Source organism: Diachasma alloeum, unplaced genomic scaffold, assembly GCF_001412515.2.
Source record: "Diachasma alloeum isolate Michigan unplaced genomic scaffold, Dall2.0 Dall_scaffold_00449, whole genome shotgun sequence".
NCBI classification, from domain to species: domain Eukaryota; kingdom Metazoa; phylum Arthropoda; class Insecta; order Hymenoptera; family Braconidae; genus Diachasma; species Diachasma alloeum.
In genome coordinates this window covers 205,329-223,918 of record NW_021680588.1, presented here as the reverse complement: position 1 = coordinate 223,918, position 18,590 = coordinate 205,329, and the positions used below count along the sequence as shown (strand labels likewise).

The 18,590-nt window shown below is 42.6% G+C and overlaps 1 protein-coding gene across 1 annotated transcript in view; it reads right to left on the bottom strand.

The window, feature by feature from the left end:
• LOC107042409 (probable G-protein coupled receptor Mth-like 1) overlaps positions 1-18,590 on the bottom strand; it is a 118,180-nt gene that overhangs the window by 40,293 nt on the left and 59,297 nt on the right. The window lies entirely within an intron of this gene.

Sequence of the window (18,590 nt, the reverse complement as noted above, 5' to 3'; positions counted from 1 at the left end):
ATATATATATATATATATATATATATATATATATATATATATATATATATATATATTGAATCGACGTTGTTTCATCTCGACTTCACACTTTTATCCACCAGCGATCATTGCCGCCCCGCTCAGCTGACAGACTCGCACGTGCCTTCATGTAAACAAATAACTGAAACTTTTGGAATAATCGGACAGACGACTTCGGCATAATTAAATAGAAGGATTTTTTTTTACTATTCATTCAAACAATAATGAACATTTGTCTATGGAGAATCATTTTTCTATGTTAATATGAAAATTCCACATGCAGTTAGATTTCTTATTCTTTAATGATTCACCGAGCGCTGTGGGGAGAAGTTTTGTTTACGCACACGTGACGGCCGATAAGCATGAACGCTCAGCCACAACTCACCTCCAAACACTGCATATCAAATTTTGAGAAAAAATCATTTCTACCATATTCCTGATCAATACATTTTTCTGAAATTATTATCATTCCCAAAAACGATAAAACATTTGAAAATTCTCTGGAAACTTTTTTTTTCATTTAGTGGGATTGCATTCGACATCGATTCAACTGTCCAGCGATCCACCAAGCGGTATCAAGGTCGATCACGATTGTTTATACAATGCGTACGTGTCCACTGATAAACATTGGAGGGCGCGCGATCACAACCAACTCTTTCCAACTCACAATATCAAATGTGATATTCCCCCCCCCCACATTTTTTTAAAATTATCTTTTCGTTAGATTAATACTTATATGAGATTTTCCAGGAATGTTTTAATTTTTTTCCAACTCTGGAACAATAAATCTAGTACATACTCAATCATATTTACCTGTAAATATCTCAACAGGTATTTCCCTCCGATTTCTTTTCCAGAGCTTCACGAAGATTTTTTCATATTTTGACATAGTTTCATTGAATATCTACATTAAATCTTATAATAATTTCCTCAAAACCATTCTTCGTTCCATTGCCTCGACGCCCAGCGAGACCGCTCTTGTTTAGATAACACGTACGTGATTAAATGCGTGACCTTGGCATCCACCGTAAGACGCAACCATTGAATATCTACCGTGAGATCACAGCCCTACCCGAAACCTCGTCTCAGTCCAGCGAGATCATTTTCGTTGAGTCAACGCGCCCCCCCCCCTCCACCAAGTCACAGCATTTCCGGCTTCGAGAAGTGATGGATATCCACCATATCACGTAACCACAAGACACCCCCCCCTCCCATCCGCCGCCCGCTGCAAGACACATGATCAGACTCCCCATCTGACCCGCCCTAAGACCGCGCCATCTAACGGTCCGATTCCGAAGTAATATCCAGGATCGGCTTTGTTTATCTACTAATATTTAAAAAAAAAACCGATAAACGGCATCAAAATGAATGAAATAATTAATATTCAATAACGAAAATAAACGAATGAGGCCAAAGGCTCTGAGTGCCGCGTCTCGAAGGCAACAGGCTCGAATTTTAATATTCACATGGTGTCCAAAATGGCCACCGGAGAAATGAATCGAAAAACCACGCGAGCACTCACAAATTGAATCACGCTCACCGTTTGATACGCGAAAAACTCCAGGATAAACTCGTCTGGACCCTCAGTATGGCGACGTCAGGAAAAGGCCGGAAAATTCAGGCAAATCAAAGTAATACTTGTTTTAACAATTTAAAGAAGCTCAAAGACCGTAATAAAACTTTAATTGTGCAGAGCGAACCCCAGCGAAGAGTTGTCCGTCGGGGCCGTACATCACCTCGAGGAACCTCAAAATCTTTTTTACCCCCACCCCAATCAACCGATGGTGGCGCGGAGAATCCGCATCCCAATGAAATTTGACTTATGAATTTTCAATTGGTAATTGAAATTATTCAGTATTTATGAGTTCCAGAAAACTGAGACCTGCGCCTCGCGGTCGGTAGAGGTGATCCGCGTTGAATGGCGCATGAGCCAACATAATCCGCGGCTCCCTCGATGCTACAGCATGAGTTTCTTTCTTGGGTGACCTTGCGCCACCGATCCATCGGTGAGGTAGTGGGGGTTCGCACGTAGAGGCCTGAGATGCCTGCTGGCGTGCGACGATCGTCTCTTGCGTCCTTTGTGGTATGAGTCTCCCAGACTCGGTGTGTGCGTGCTCGTCGGTGTGCTACTCGTCATCTGCTGTAGCGCCGACTTGTAGCCATTCCCGATGCTCCGCTCCACTCCCCTCGTCACGAAGCTCACCCGTAACCCACGGTGAGCGCGATCGACAGAATTTGAGAGAATAATAAAAGAACGAGTGAATATAAGAAATAAAGAAACTGACAATTGTGGCCCTGGGTGATCCGACTCCTCGCTGGAGTAAAAATACTAATTTTCCTCCCATGATCCGCGGTCAGTTCAGGCGAGGAACAGTACATGATTTTTATCATGTTACAATATACAGCGATTATTCAAGTTTAATGTTTTTTTTATTATATCGAGTCGGGGAATTTACCTCCTTTAATTTTTTTTGTCAGAATCCATTCATTTTTACACGGTGTTAAGTGTACTTTTTTTGTGCCCCACACGCCTCCGCGGTTTTCTGAGCTGATCGTGGAACGCGCTTCAACATCGTGACCTTGTCCTTTGAGGGCTAAAAGGACTGGCGCCCTTCGGGTATTTTTTTGGTTCCTCTCGTTGATCACCTTCGCACTTATTTCGAGTGGAGAGGTTCAATTCAGGGCGACCAAAGTTTGTGAAGGACCACACGTATGACGCCCGCATACGTGATTGGAGAAATACCTGACAACTTTTGGGCGCCCAACGTGAGTCCTTTGGGCCAATTAACGGGTGATATTAATTATAAAATTTTCTATTTTATTATTAATTTTCTTTTACGGTGAATGGATAGTATTTCGGAGAAACCGTTAATAAAATTCACGCATTGAATTTCATCGTTGAACTATTCTTGGGATATTTGGATTCGGTATTAAAATTCCCTTGTTGTCGTATTATAACACCTCGGTCCGTCGGCATTTATCGATCCGTTTTATTTCGCCTCGCATTTCGGGTTTGTTTACATCGTACTCGAGGTGTCGGGCGGAGAACTTTAGCTTCGGTTAATGTGGGATATCTCGCGTCTCTCTTGCACAATATTCGTCGAGTCGCTCTCGCTTCACGCCTTCAGTGAGAGCATCGAGCGGTGGGGGATTATCGGTCACTCAGGGTCAGCTATTGGTACTACTGTACTCTCGCAACTATCTGATAGCCGCTCGAGGTCATTGACCTCTGGCACTATTCGCGTTAAAATAAAGGCTAGAGAGTGACTCTCGATATTCTTTTTGCAATTAATCAGGGATCAGAATTTTTTTAAATAATTATTAGTCCTATTCGGAAAATTGTTACGATTAAAAATTAGTTTTTTAGGAACAACCGATTGATTTTTGACAATGAGTGATTCGGATTTTTGAGTTTTGTTTATTAGAAGTTCTGTTGGGAGAAGTTAGGTGAATAATCGATTTTTGTTCGGTTTATTGATTTTTTTTCTGTATGAGTATTCTCTTTCCAATTCTCTAGTTTTTTATTACCTTTTTGTTGGTTGATGTTCTTTATGGATTAAATAATTCTTTGGGAAAATTAAACTATTACTAATTTCTGTATTATGATTTATTGGGTTTCGGGGCATCTTGCCATTAGGATGAGTTAGTTCGGGGGGATACTCTAATCCATTCCAATTGCTGTCGTATAAATTACTGAGTACGATGGATCTCCGAACTAAAATTACGGAATATGTCCGTTCAATGAATCTCGCGCGTCTCCGTATTTTTCTGCCAAGCGTAGGGGGCAGTCCAGTAGGATCTAATGATGTTTTAGTCGACAGGGCGTGCTGCGCATTATTTCGTATGAATTACGCAGACGTACCATGGTCCCTAGTCGATGATTATTTCGCGGGTTTGAGTGATGTCAACCTCGACGGATTTGATTTTCAGTCCAAATTTTATGCAACCGGAGACCATGCGAGATGAAACGGTTCAGCAGCCTGTGCACAACTTATCACAAGTCGACCCCGCAATTCTCCAACAGCGAGAAGTGTCTCCAACAGCGAGTTGTCTCCAACAACTACGGTTACGTTTACAACTGCGGACAGTTTCCTCCACAATATGTCGTCCATGTTCGATATCGTTAGTCGCGCTTCACGCACACCGGGAATCCCCCAACACACGAGCTCCCCTCAAAATATGAGTGGGCTTGGTGCAGACAGTGGACCGCAAGTTTCGGTTCACCAGGCTCAATAGGGCCAACAATGGGCTTATTATCACAGCCAGGGATATCCAACCCCAATTTTCCCGGAGGTACCAACTGATCCTCTAGGTATGAATACTCCAAGGCCCCAGCGCAACCTACCCCAATGTCAGGTGGGGCTGCGGCCAACAGGAGAAATAATTTCGAGGGGCCTCAATATTATGAGAGGTCCGGGGCGATTCCCCGCACTTGGTACAATCACACGGACAATAACCCCCCGGTGACTACTAGTGCCTCCAATCCTAACTTTGAGGATATTTTGGACAAGATTGCCTCCCTCTTGGAGTCTCATTCACGCAATCAGTGGCGTGGTCAACCCCGTGTTCATTTCGCGGACCAGAATCTAGGATTATCTAGGCCCGCAAATCCTACAATTCCTCAGGCAACTACGGTACCCTCAGGATTTAACCCTAACGTACCTACTCCAATTTTAGGATTTTGGCACAATGGACAATTTTATCCAAGTGCGGTTATCACAGAGACGCCATTCGATCATCTCTCTCTTGGTCGTCGGGGCAGACGATATAATGCCGCCATGTTTGATCGCGTTTTGGGATGGAAACTAAGTTTTACGGGGTTACCCCATGAGAGTATCGATGAATTCATTAGCCTGTTGCACGTCAGGAGAGGTGTGGTATTCCTGACGATGAGTTATTTCAAGTTTTGCCTACGATTCTCAAGGAGGTCGCGTATAATTGGTGGGAAGACCATCGGGATCGTTTCAATACTTTCGCGGAATTGCGTGACGTTCTCCTTACACGTTTTTCGAGTCCAATCGACACACGTTGCCGCGCGATTTTCGACATCGTGAACAGAACGCAAAGGCCTCTTGAGCGTGGCGCGGATTATTTAGATCCAGTACACTTAATGTGACGACTATCTAATAATACTAATTTCTCAGAAGCTGCTCGTCTCGATATCGCATACAATCATTTGCGGCCCGAGTACCACTCAATGATTCATTGCAATGAGTTCAGTACGTTTGGTGAACTTGAGAGTCTGGTATTAGATTTTGATTGGAGATACAATCGTACACCGCTGAAACCATCTCCAGATCTGACCGAGACTATCTACCCATATTGCGCATATGTACCATCGCGCTACGCGAAGAAAGGAGTCAAAGCAATCGTACAGCAAGTAAACGAGTTGAGTGGAAGTATCGGGCCTCACAAGCCTGTTAAAATTGCTGTAGACGCGAAGAAGTCCGAGCAGAAAGCTAAGTCTCGGCGACCTTCTAGTCAGAAAACGCCCACTGTATCTGAGGCTGCCGCGATTGAGAGCCCTGCTTTGCGAGCACGAGCATATTCGGCAGTAGCGAAGGCCGCGAAACCGCGGGTTACAATTTCAGCTGGTAGACGGACGTCCCCAGTCACTACTTCTATGTCTGGTTCAGCGTTGACAGGTTCGATGCCTGCTGAGGTGAATGACTTCTGCCACAATTGTCAGAAGTCCGGTCACAATTGCGCGACTTGTAAACCGCTGCAGACCAAAATTTACTGTTACGTGTGTGAAATGAGGGGTGCGAAAGCGCCCGAATGTACCAACCACACCGCTAAATCAAGGTCAGGGGAAAACGCGAAGGGAGCGCAGCAATAACGGGTTCGGCGCTGTCTCCCAAGGTTTCAAGGACCCAACTTCCTCGTAAACCGCGCATTTCAAAACTTGCCTCCGCTAATATGACTTCGGCTAGGTCTCCTGATAGGAATTCGGATAACCTAACGGACTGTTCAAGAATCACGGTTGAAAATAACTGCGGGACGCGGCTTCCTGCCAATCCGAGGGATGGGGGGGCGCGTCTCATTGATTCAAACCGGGCCTACACGCAGTCTGACGTTGTCCCAACTATATCGTCGCGATTGACTAAACGTAAAAATCCAAATACCAGTGTCAAGCTGAACCACGGCACAGCAGTAGCCCTTGATAATGACGAAAATGACTTTCCACCTACGTACGAACGTTTAGGTCGCGAGAACTCCGAACGGCTGATCACCGATGCGGAGGTGAGTACCGCGACAGAACGCGAGTCTAGGGATAGTGAGGTTGGGGGAACCCTCGGAACGTCACGAGGAAAGGAAACTTTCACTGCAACATCGAGTCAGACCGCGGTAAAACCGCTAGGAGCGCGAATATTCTTGCCGCTGTCAATTGGTTCGGACGAAATGTATGCTCTGAAAGATCCCGGAGCTACAAAATCGTGTGTACAAAATTTACCAGATTCGTGGATGAGAAATCTCAAGTTGCAGGTAACGCCACCCGCATCGTCAATTGTTGCGATGGTTAACGGGTCGTCCGAAACTGTCGCGGGAGATGTTCAAATCCCAATCTCGATTAAGGGAATTATACGTGTGTTCAAATTTCAGGTAACCCCTGGTTTGAGGCGCCCCGTGTTATTAGGAATGGATTTTGTGCGTATTTTTGGGTTTGGCTTCGATGATAAAGCAAACGAGTGGTGGATAGATGGTGACGACTATCAATACCCGATAGAGAGTCGCAATTTTACCGAAGCGCATAAGATTTGTGGTTTAATTCAGTCGAACGATAATGAGGGCGGATGAATTGATGATTTAATGCATCGGTTAGTACCACCACCGAGCGAAAAAATTAAGTTCAGTAACTTAACATCTCATAAAATAATGAGGCCGCGTGAACATGAACCTTTTAGATTGAAGGGTTATGCGATATCCCCAATTATCCAGCAGGAACTCGTACGTCAAGTGAAAGCACTTCTGGAGGCTGGAATTATTCGCCGGTCACAGAGTGACTGGAACAACCCAATTGTTATGGTGAAAAAGGCCCTTGGAAAATGGCGTTTATGTCTTGATTTCCGCTGGTTAAATAAGTTGACGAAAAAGGACATGTACCCAAAACCAAATTTGGTGGGAACCCTGGATAAATTGCGTTCCGCGCGTTATATTACGACTTTGAATTTGAAGCAAGCGTATCATCAAGTGCCGTTAGATCCTGAAATATGCAAGTTGACCGCAATTTCTGTCCCGGGTCTTGGCACGTTTGAATTTGTGCGGATGCCTTTTGGTTTAACCAATGCTCCCGCGACCTTTCAGCGTCTCGCTGATCGGCTTATTGGTCCAGAACTCGAGCCATTCGCGTTCGCGTACTTGGACGATATTATCGTCGTAACGCAAACATTCGCGGACCACCTTAAGTACCTTGCGTTGGTATTAACGAAGCTGCGGGATGCAAACCTCGAAATAAATTTGGAGAAAAGCGTGTTCTGTAGTAATCGCGTTCAATATCTTGGATTTATTGTGGACGAAACGGGTCTTCATATCGATCCGGCCAAGGTCGAACCAGTATTGAATTATCCGGAATCTCGTACCGTACGTCAAGTGCGACGTTTTCTCGGTATGTCATCGTGGTATCGTCGTTTTATCCCCGATTTTGCATTCATGGCGGAGCCTATTACGCTTCTGTTGCATAAGGACATGAAATGGAGGTAGGGTGACGAGCAATCGACTGCGTTTTCGCGTATTAAAGCCACGCTGTTCGCTACACCAGTTTTGTCGTGTCCGGATTTTTCGGTTCCATTTACTGTTCAGACCGACGCGAGTGCCTACGGCCTGGGAGCCGTTGTAGTAGCATTCGCGAGCCGAACTATGAATAAGGCCGAACGTAAATACTCGGTTTTGGAAAAAGAGTGTCTTACGGTCGTGCGGGCTGTCGACCATTTCAGACGTTATATCGAAGGTTACCATTTTACGGTAGTTACCGATTATAGCGCGTTACGATGGCTTCATAATTTGAAAGACCTGGCCAACCGGTTAGGAAGGTGGGCAATCAGTTTACAGGAGTACGATTACGATCTTGTGCATAGGCTGGAGAAACTCCATGAAGTTCCCGACGCGTACGAGCACGAGTGTACGCAGGCTGAAGATAACGAAATTAATGCTGTTGAAGACCCGAATACTTCGGCGGAAGTGAGCGAAACCTTATTGAAGAGAGCGTGGCGGAAGCGGAGTACGAGTGGTATTCTCGCAGGAAGGCGTCTGTAAGTCGGGAACCAGCTACAAGACGTCGCCGCAGATTTTGTCTGATTGACGCCTTTCAGTCGACAGTTTCGATACCGACCGAATCCTCTGGTTTCAACGGTTGCGGAGGACCTCGATGCGTGGAAGCTCATTCCCCTGAAGTCGTCGCGATTAGACATTATTTCAGAATCCCATGACTTACCGCGTTCAGGTCACTTAAGGATCGGAAAAACGCAAGCTCGAGTAGCCCTCGCGTATTATTGGCCGGGAATGTCTAAAGATGTAGCCAAATACGTCTCTTCATGCGAAGTTTACCAGACGTGTAGTCTCACAATTACAACCCGTCGGGTTGATGGGACAGCGCGTTTTTCATTAACCGTGGACAGTGGCTGCCGCGGAAGTCATGGGACTATTTCCACCTAGTAATTCAGGTCATTGTCACCTATTAGTTTTTCAGGATTCGTTCACGAAATGGGTAAAGGTGGCACCATTGAAAAAGGCAGATGGTAAATCCATCATTGCCGAATTTGAGAATTTGATGATTTTTTGCTGGGGAACACCATGCGTGATCCTTACAGATAATGGTACGGAATTTATGAATGAATTAATGCAGGAAATGGCGAAATCCTTTGATATTCGCCATACAACCACACCACCGTACCACGCTCATGCCAATCTCGTTGAACGCGTGAACCGCGTGTTGAAAACGATAATGATTTGTTTCGTCGAACAAGATCATCGTGAATGGGATTTTCATCCGAACGAGTTTCGCTCAGCGTATAATACAGCGCTCCATAGCTCGTTACATGTTTCGCCCGTGTTCTTGAATTTTGGTCGTCAGCCCCGCGACAGTTTTTTCATGCGGAAAATGAAGGCTCTTGACGAGGAAATCGCGGTCCCGAATACGGCGAAATGGACGAAGCGGATGGAACGCGTGACAGAAATTTATGATTTAATTTCTGATAATCTGGATAGGTCGTTCGAACAGCAGGCTCGCTATTATAATCGTCACCATCGGGACGTAAAATTCGCGGACGGCGATCTCGTCCGGTGTAAGATACGAGTACTGTCTTCAGGACCGAGAGGATTTACCGCCAAGTTGCCTCGGAAATGGAGTACGAATGTTTACCGTATCAAAGAGATAGACTCGGATTTTGTCCATGAATTATTAGACGAGGCAGGTGATATCGCGGGTAGACACCACGTCAAAGACTTGAAACTCGTGTCATCCGCGGACAATGAGCGACTCGTGCGCGATACTGATGACGAGTGAGTCACGACATTATGAAACCCGTAGTATTTATCCTCTCATCTCATTAGTGGTTCATGGTTCATTATTAATCATCCGTTACCATTGTGTCGTTTGGTGTTATTGGTTGGAGTGGACTATAATGGTTTTTTTCATTCGCAGCTGGTTTCGCTCCTCGCGGACACTTGAGTAAAATCAGATCCGAGACTTCATTAAATGTCACATTACACTCACAGACACTCACCCCAGTAGTTCAGTCTGGGGGGAGGGGCAGTTGTAACATGATGGAAATCATGTACTGTTCCTCGCCTGAACTGACCGCGGATTAAGAGGGGGGAAAATTATGAAATTACCCCAGTGAGGAGTCGGATCACCCAAGGCCACATTTTCATATTTAGTTTCTCGTATTGATTTTTTTTGTTTCTTTTCATCTCTCAATTTTAACGCTATTGCGCTCATCGCGGGTTACGCGTTAGCTTCGAAACGAAGGGGGTGGAGCGGAGCATCAGGGAAGGAGCTACGGACAACAAGTGGCACACCGACGAGCACACACACACCGTCTTGGGGACTCACCCCAATGAGCCCGCGGGAGTCGCTGAACGCACGCCAGCAGGCAACTCAGGCCTCTACGTATGGACCCCCACCACCTCACCGATGTTTCGGTGGCGCAAGGCCACCACATAAAAAAGTCATGCTGTAGCATCGAGAGAGCATCGGATTATGTTGTCTCCTCCGCCGTTGAATGTGGAGCAGTTCACCGATTGCGAAGCGCAAGTCGCAGCGTACTGGGACCATTAAATTATAAAATAGGGCCATTGTAAAATGCACCATTTAAACAAGGATTCTCTGCGCGACATCGGTGGATTAGGGTGGTGATAGGAGAGAAATTGAGGTTCCTCGGGGCGATGTATTACCCGAGAAATCATTCTTCGGTGGGATTCAGCTTGTAAAGTCGCTCTGCGCAATCAAGTCTATTCGCTCTTCGAGCTCATTAAGAATTTAAGTTATTATCAGTTTTGGGTGTTGCGCCTGAATTTTTCCGGTCACCTTCCGAGATCGCTGCCGTATCTGAGGGTCCAGACGAGGTTTTCCTGGAGTTTATCGCGGATCAACGGTGAGCATGATTTCGTTTGTGAGTGCTCGCGTGGTTTTATAACGTCTAGCCTCCGTTCGCCATTTTGGGCACCGTTTGAGATTTGCCAACTGGAGTCGTACTGTGAGATGCGGCACTCAGTGGCCTTTGGCCTAATCAATTGTCTTATTTACTGAACATCAGTGTTTCATTTCTTTTCATTGTTATTTTTTGGGAATTGCATTTTTTTTTTGTTCGCATGGCTCTCACGTCGTCGTCGCGTTCGGGTGATCTTCGCGTCCGGGCGTCATCCACGCCATTGAATTCTTTTGGTTAATAATTACCAAGATTTGACGGGAATTAACGGGAATTGATAGGATGTGATTAGTAAGTTTGATGATATGCTACATGGAGGTGTAGTGGTGGTTCCCGTCACGTGGGACGTGAATTGACGGAAATTGATGGGATTTGATTAGTAAGTTTGATGATATGCTACATGGAGGTGTAGTGGTGGTTCCCGTCACGTGGGACGTGAATTGACGGAAATTGATGGGATGTGATTAGTAAGTTTGATGATATGCTACATGGAGGTGTAGTGGTGGTTCCCGTCACGTGGGACGGGAATTGACGGGAATTGATGGGATGTGATTAGTAAGTTTGATAATATGCTACATGGAGGTGTGGTGGTGGTTCCCGTCACGTGGGACGGGAATCGACGGGAATTGATGGGATGTGATTAGTAAGTTTGATAATATGCTACATGGAGGTGTAGTGGTGGTTCCCGTCACGTGGGACGGGAATTAACGGGAATTGATGGGATGTGATTAGTAATTTATTAAAGATTAAATCGAGTTCCGTTAGCTCTCTTCGCTAGTCGGAGTTTATGATTTGGCAATTATCACTGCCGTTTTATATGATTATTATTTAAGTTTAATGTTTTTTTTATTATGTCGATTCGGGGAATTTACCCCCTTTAATTTTTTTTTATCAGAATACATTCATTTTTACACGGTGTTAAGTGTACTTTTTTTGTGCGCCCGTTCCCACATGTCTCCGTAGTTTTCTGAGCAGGTCGTGGAACGCGCTTCAACATCGTGACCTTGTCCTTTGAGGGTTAAAAGAACTGGCGCTCTTTGGGTTTTTTTTTCACCTTCGTACTTATTTCGGGTGGAGAGGTTCTATTCAGGGCGAAGTTCGTGAAAGACCACACATATGACACCCGCATACGTGATTGTAAAAATACCTCACAATATATATATGGGGCGTTCCGCGTCAATTGTACGGCTTTAAACCCTGACCATCTCAGATTCATTTCATTTTTTTTCATGATTCTACTCGATGAAAAATCCACTCTGATTTTCTTCAGATTTTTTTCATCAATTCTTCAATTTTTTTTCGATTTTTGAAGTAGATTAACCAAAGCCCATTTTGAAAATCAGAAAAAATTTTCAAAAATTCTATGCTACCAAAAAGATGTTTCCAGCTATTTTTTAGAGTGGAAATAGCTATAGTACGCCCTACGCTAACGCTATTTCTGTATGCGCTAGGAAAAAAATTCAATTGTATCAATGGAATTTACGTTAACGGAAGTGCTGAATCCGTATCCGACGTCGATTTTTACAAGTTGTGGTCAGGTCTATTTATTTATAACATTTTTATTATTTAATTGGTCATATTATGGATACGGTTGCAGATAGAGAAAAAATTTTGTTTTCAAATGTTTGTTATGCAAAAATACACATTTTTTATCGTTTAACTTTTTTTCCTAACTGCGATAGATAAAGAGTTATCATGGATGGAAGGGAAGTGGGCAGCACGTCAATACTTGTGCAGATGCTCGGGTGCTTTGATACGTTTATTGGCAAACTCGATCGAGATAGAGGAGAATTGAATTCCGCAGGATAAAATTCATATATTTTTCAATATATACAAATTTTTTGTCATTGAGCACAGCGAATGCTGCAAATCTATTTCCATAGACTTATCAATCTTAGTTTCTTGAAGGACAGATTTGAACGTCAGCTCTTAATCATTAAAATCGCAGAAGATGGAGAAAAAATGCCATGGAGATTCGCCGAAATCTACATTTTAGAGCTTACTTCCACTTGATTATTGACTTGTCTCGATATTCATCAACTATTCAATTCCTTCCTGGGCGATCCCACGTGAAACCAGGAGTCGAAAAAAATCGATGACACCGATTTTGTTCAGTGGGAATCAAAGGCGATAGGAATTTTTTTTACAAGCAAAAAAAACGCAAAATTAAAAAAAAATCATTACTCGTTCAAAAATTTTTATCTTAGACTGAAATTTCAACTGAAGCCTCATCTCATGATATAGAATTGAGAAAAAAATCATAAACAAAATCGGAATTCAATTTATAGAAATAACTAGTATTTGCAAGAAAAATTATAATCTGACAATAATGAGTATTTTTTTGAATCAATGCAGCAATTACACGATTAATTTCTTTATTCACTCTAAAATATGCCATAAAATACTTTGTTGATAATATCAAATTTTTGAATTTTTTTTCAAATTTCCCAGTAGGAGCCTTCGTCAATTAACTTAGAAAATTCATAAAAAATTAACGGATCAAATGGCAAATCATCAATTATATGTCAAATCCAATGATGAACATTTTTCGTTTGAACCATTCTCCTCTATCTCGATCGAGGTGACCAATAAACGCATCAGAGCGCCCCAACATCCGCGCAAGTGTTAACGTGCTGCCCACTTCCCTCCCATCCATGATAACTCTTTATTTATCGCAGTTAGGAGAAAAAGTTGTAAAATAAAAAATATGTATTTGTACATAACAAACATCTTTTTTTTAGAAATTTTTTTCTCTATCTGCAACCGTTTCCATGATATGATCGATTAAGCAATAAAAATGTTATAAATAAATAGACGTGACCACAACTTGTAAAAATCGACGTCGGATTCGGATTCAGCACTTCCGTTAACGTACATTCCGTAGATAAAATTTAATTTTTTTCTTAGGGCATAAAGAAATAAGGCTAGCGTAAACAACTTTTTGGTAGCATAAAATTTTTGTGAATTTTTTTAGATTTTCAAAATGGGGCTTTCATTAATCTACTTCAAAAATTGATAAAAAATTGAAGAATTGATAAAAAAGTGAGAAAAAAAATGAGGGTGCATTTTTCATCGAGTAGAATCATGAAAAAAAAAATGAAACGAATCTGAGATGGTCAGGGTTTAAACCGGTCAAATTGACATGGAATGACACATATATGTATAAATTGGGACGTATTTTTCAACGACACACCGGAATCGTGTGCGTTGTTCTTCACTAACTTTTAGCAACCCTTTTGGAATCTTTCCACCCGAATAAAGTACGAAGGTGATCAACGAGAGGAACCAAAAAAACCATGCCAAAAAGGCGCCAGTCCTTTTAACTTTCAAAGGACAAGGTCACGATGTCGAAGCGCGTTCCGCGACCAGCTCAGAAAACCGCGGAGACGTGTGGGAACGGGCAACAAAATAATTATATACTCAGCACCGGGTAAAATAAAATATATTTTAACAAAATAAAACGATTGATTGGGGTAATTCCCTCGAATCGGTAACACCGAGTTAACACCGAGTTAACACCCGAGGTTAACACCGTGTAAAGCAAAATATATTTGAACCAAACGGCAGCAAAAAAAAAACAAAGAAAAATAATAACGGGTCAAGTCGGTTCCCCAACTCGATATAATTCCAAAAAGATAATACTAACTTAAGTAAGAATAATAATCTTAACCAAAGTAGTTCAATGACGTGATTGACGCCCGGACGAGAGAATCACCCGAACGCGACGACAATGTAAGAGCCCCGCGAACAAAGACCAGAATAAAATACAGTTCACACAAATCAAAACACAATTAAAAAAATGAAACGAATGATCAATTAGGAATACAATTGAATGAGGCCAAAGGCCACTGAGTGCCGCGTCTCGCAGTATGACGCCACTTATCCACACTCAAACGGTGCCCAAAATGGCGACCGGAGGCTATTCGTTAGAAACCGACGCGAGCACTTACAAACGAAATTACGCTCACCGTAGATCCACGATAAATTCCAGGAAAACTCGTCTGGACCCTCAGATACGGCAGCGATGACGGAAGATGACCGGAAATTCCAGGCACAACACCAAAAAGACTAATTACTTGAATTTTTTGTTTAATGAGCTCGAAGAGCGAATCGACGTAATTGCGCAGAGCGACTTTACAAGCTGAATCCCTGCGAAGAGTGTCCCCTCGGGGTAATACATCGCCCCGAGGAACCTCAATTTCTTTTCTACCCCCACCGCGATCACCCGATGAAGCGCGGAGAATCCGCGTTATTATACGATTTTGAATTGGGAATTTTAAATATTGTCATAATTCCCAATGTCTGAGTCCCAGAGAACTGAGACTTGCACCGCGAGGTCGGCGGATGTGATCCGCGTTGAACGGCGCAGAAGCCAACATAATCCGATGCTCCCTCAATGTTGTAGCATGAGTTTTTTACTGGGCGGGCTTGCGCCACCGATCCATCGGTGGAGGTGGTGGGGGTGGGGGTGTGGGGGTGGTGGGGGTAGAGACCTGAGATGCCTGCTGGCGTGCGTCGATCGTCTCTCGCTTCCTTCGTGGCGTGAGTCTCCCAGACTCGGTGTGTGCATGCTCGTCGGTGTGCTACTCGTCATCTTAGTCCAGTGAATGAGGTCTGGAAATGCATGGTTTTGAAAGCCAGCTTGCGTTTTTGTATATAAATCAGTTTTTTTTTATTGTAATCAACATATGAGACCAATCAGGATGCTCACCCTTCAGGGAGGGGTGGAAAAAATTGAAAATTACCCCCAGAAACGTGATTTTCTAAAATAACTCGAGAAATACTTGAGTTATGATGTAAAAGGTGAAAAACAAAGTTATAGAACGCGAAATTCTCTACAAAAAAGGTGCTGATGACTTCATCCCTATTCTGCATCGTTCATCCCCCAGACCCGTTGGAAAATGTGGGGTGAGAAAAATTTAAAAGAAAATTGAAAAAAAAACTTTTTTCCATTTTTTCGTCTTGCTGAACGTTCAAAAAGGTTCCAGCTTCAAGTCTAATTTTTTTCACCCCATTGAGAAGCAATTTTCACGTAATTACAATTTAAAATTGAGTATACATTTTTTGTTAATTGATGAATTTTTGTTTTCTTTTCATAATTTTTATTAAAATTTTCCCGACAGTTTTTGTAGGAAATATTTTCCTCTATCTCCGACCGGTATTAAATTGAACGCGATTTTCTATTTCTACCCCTCCAGGTAGGTTCTGACTGAGAACCCTTGGTGCGAGAGAGAATAAAATGAGTATACGTCAGCGCCACTCGCACGCACACCAGCCTCTCTCCAACTGCATGCGCTTGCGCGTGACGTCACCGTATAGTCAGAGTGTCAGAAATGAGCGTGCGACAAATTTTTGTATTTTCCAGAAAATTTGTGCCGAAAGGCCGTATAATGACCTCTCCAAGGGAGAGTGAGTCTCCACCTTTCAGATGATTCTAAATCATCTGAGCATAACTGTTGGGGGCTTTTTTTTTCATTTTTTGAAGGGAGATTTTCACATTTTTTCCAAATTGGGCCAAAAGGTCTGATAATGACCTCTCCAGGGGAGAGTGAATCTCCACGTTTCAGATGATTCTGAATCATCTGAGCATAACTTTTGGGGACATTTTTTTTTCATTTTTTCAATGGAGATTTTCAAATTTTTTCCAAATTGGGCCAAAAGGGCCTGATAATTACCTCTCCAAAGGAGAGTGACTCTCCACGTTTCAGATGATTTTGAATCATCTAATCAGAACTGTTGGGGACTTTTTTTTTCATTTTTGCAAGGGAGATTGTCAAATTTATTCCGAATTTGAGTCAAAAGGTCGCATAATGACCTTTCCAAAGGAGAGTGAATCTCCACGTTTCAGGTGATTCTGAATCATCTAAGTATATCTTTTGGGAACCATTTTTTTTCCTTTTCAATAGGGATTTTATAATTTTTTCAAAATTTCGGCCAAAGGGTCGTATAATGACCTCACCGGGGGAGAGTGAATCTACACTTTTCACATGATTCTGAATCATCTAAACATGACTTTTGGGGGCATTTTTTTAATGAAAGTGAATAAATACAGAAAAATTAAATGAAATTAATCAATTCTAATGTTTTCATATAAAATGAATCAGGAAATTGAGGTGCATTGATAAATTTATGGGGTATAAATTTTCGTAATTATATACCAAATCGATATAACGACTAAATTCCATAAAATTTCTTGAAAAATGAATGACTAGCCTCACTCCGACTCAATGCGCTTGTGCATGACGTCACATTGTAGTCGGATAACGCGTCAACACGTGGAAAAGAAGAGTGAACAGTGAAAACATTTTGTAACCCAAAAGTTATACTTAGATGATTCAGAATTACCTAAAACGTGGAGATTCACTCTCCCCTGGAGAAGTCATTATGCGATCTTTTGGCTCAAATTCGGAAAAAATTTGACAATCTCCCTTGAAAAAATGAAAAAAAAATATCCCCAAACGTTATGCTCTTATAATTCAAAATCATCTGAAACGTGAAGATTCACTCTCCCCTGGAGAGGTCATTATTAGACCTTTTGGCCCAATTTGGAAAAAATTTGAAAACCTCCCTTGAAAAAATGAAAAAAAAATGTCCCCAAAAGTTATACTCAGATGACTCAGAATCATCTGAAACATGGAGATTCACTCTCCCTTGGAGAGGTCATTATATGACCTTTCGGCACAAATTTTCGGAAAAATACAAAAATTTGTCGCATGCTCATTTCTGACACTCTGACTATATGATGACGTCACGCGCAAGCGCATTGAGTCGGAGAGAGGCTGGTGTGCGTGCGAGCGGCGCCGACATATACTCATTGTGTTTTCTCTTGCACCAATAGTCCAGGCGTCAGAGGCGTAAAATCAGTAGATGGATGAAAAAATTCCTAGAGAAATTTTTTTTTTCAATCGCTTATTTTATCTGTAAATAACGAAATATTGAAAATGTTTAACAAAATTCGGTCCGGAACATATTGTTTAAACAAATAAACGGGTGATTTTTTTTTTTTTATATTCCGGCCCTTTCTGCCCTCTGATTGGCTAATCGGCCCTATCCAACCCTATGCATGCGGCTGTGGATTCTACACTGCACCGGATTCGCACTCCTATAGAACATAGGAGTAGCATGGGAAACCACAGAAAACCCATGCCGGTACAGGCGGTCACTATATTAGCGACCTCCCGCTCGCCGGAGCCTCCGGTTGAAAAACTCGGTTCCACTGGGAATCGAACTCACAACCTTTCGCACACTAGGCTCGCACCTAGCCGCTTCGGCCACCGACGTCGGTAAAACGGGTGATTTTAGCATTTTTTTTCAAATATCTCCGAAAATATCGACCTTAGGACAAAAAATATAAAATACGAAAAGATTTGCCATAAAATTCTACACAAAAAAGGTTTGTTTGAGATTGAAGCTAACTTGAGATGCCGGTTGGAAAAAAAGTGGAATTGTGGAAGGAGGTGGAAAATTAAAACACGCGGAATTATAAAACCACACTGTTGATGTACTTTATTATGGAATAACCCACGCGTCTTGATAAATTAATATTATTACACTGTTGAGTTGCTCGACAAGTCAATAAAAAATGATTATTTGAAAAATGCACTGCACTTGAGGTTCTCTCGATATTGAACTTGATAATTGACTCAAATAATTGATAATTAACTCGGAATGAATTGATAATTGAATTGAGTTAAATAGAGACGCTGTACGAAGCGCTAGACTTAAATATATCGCGTCGATGTACTCCGGTGATGTACTCGATAGAGCGGTTATGGCAATACAATATTGCGATCAGAGTGACTCTCTCGGTGGCTAGAACGATACTACTTCTTTTTCGGCGATTTTCTTCGTAGCTGACCGTGATCCCGACGGGTCCCGAAGTTTCTCGAGAATTTCGTTGAGCCCGGTGACCGTTTGACTAGTTTG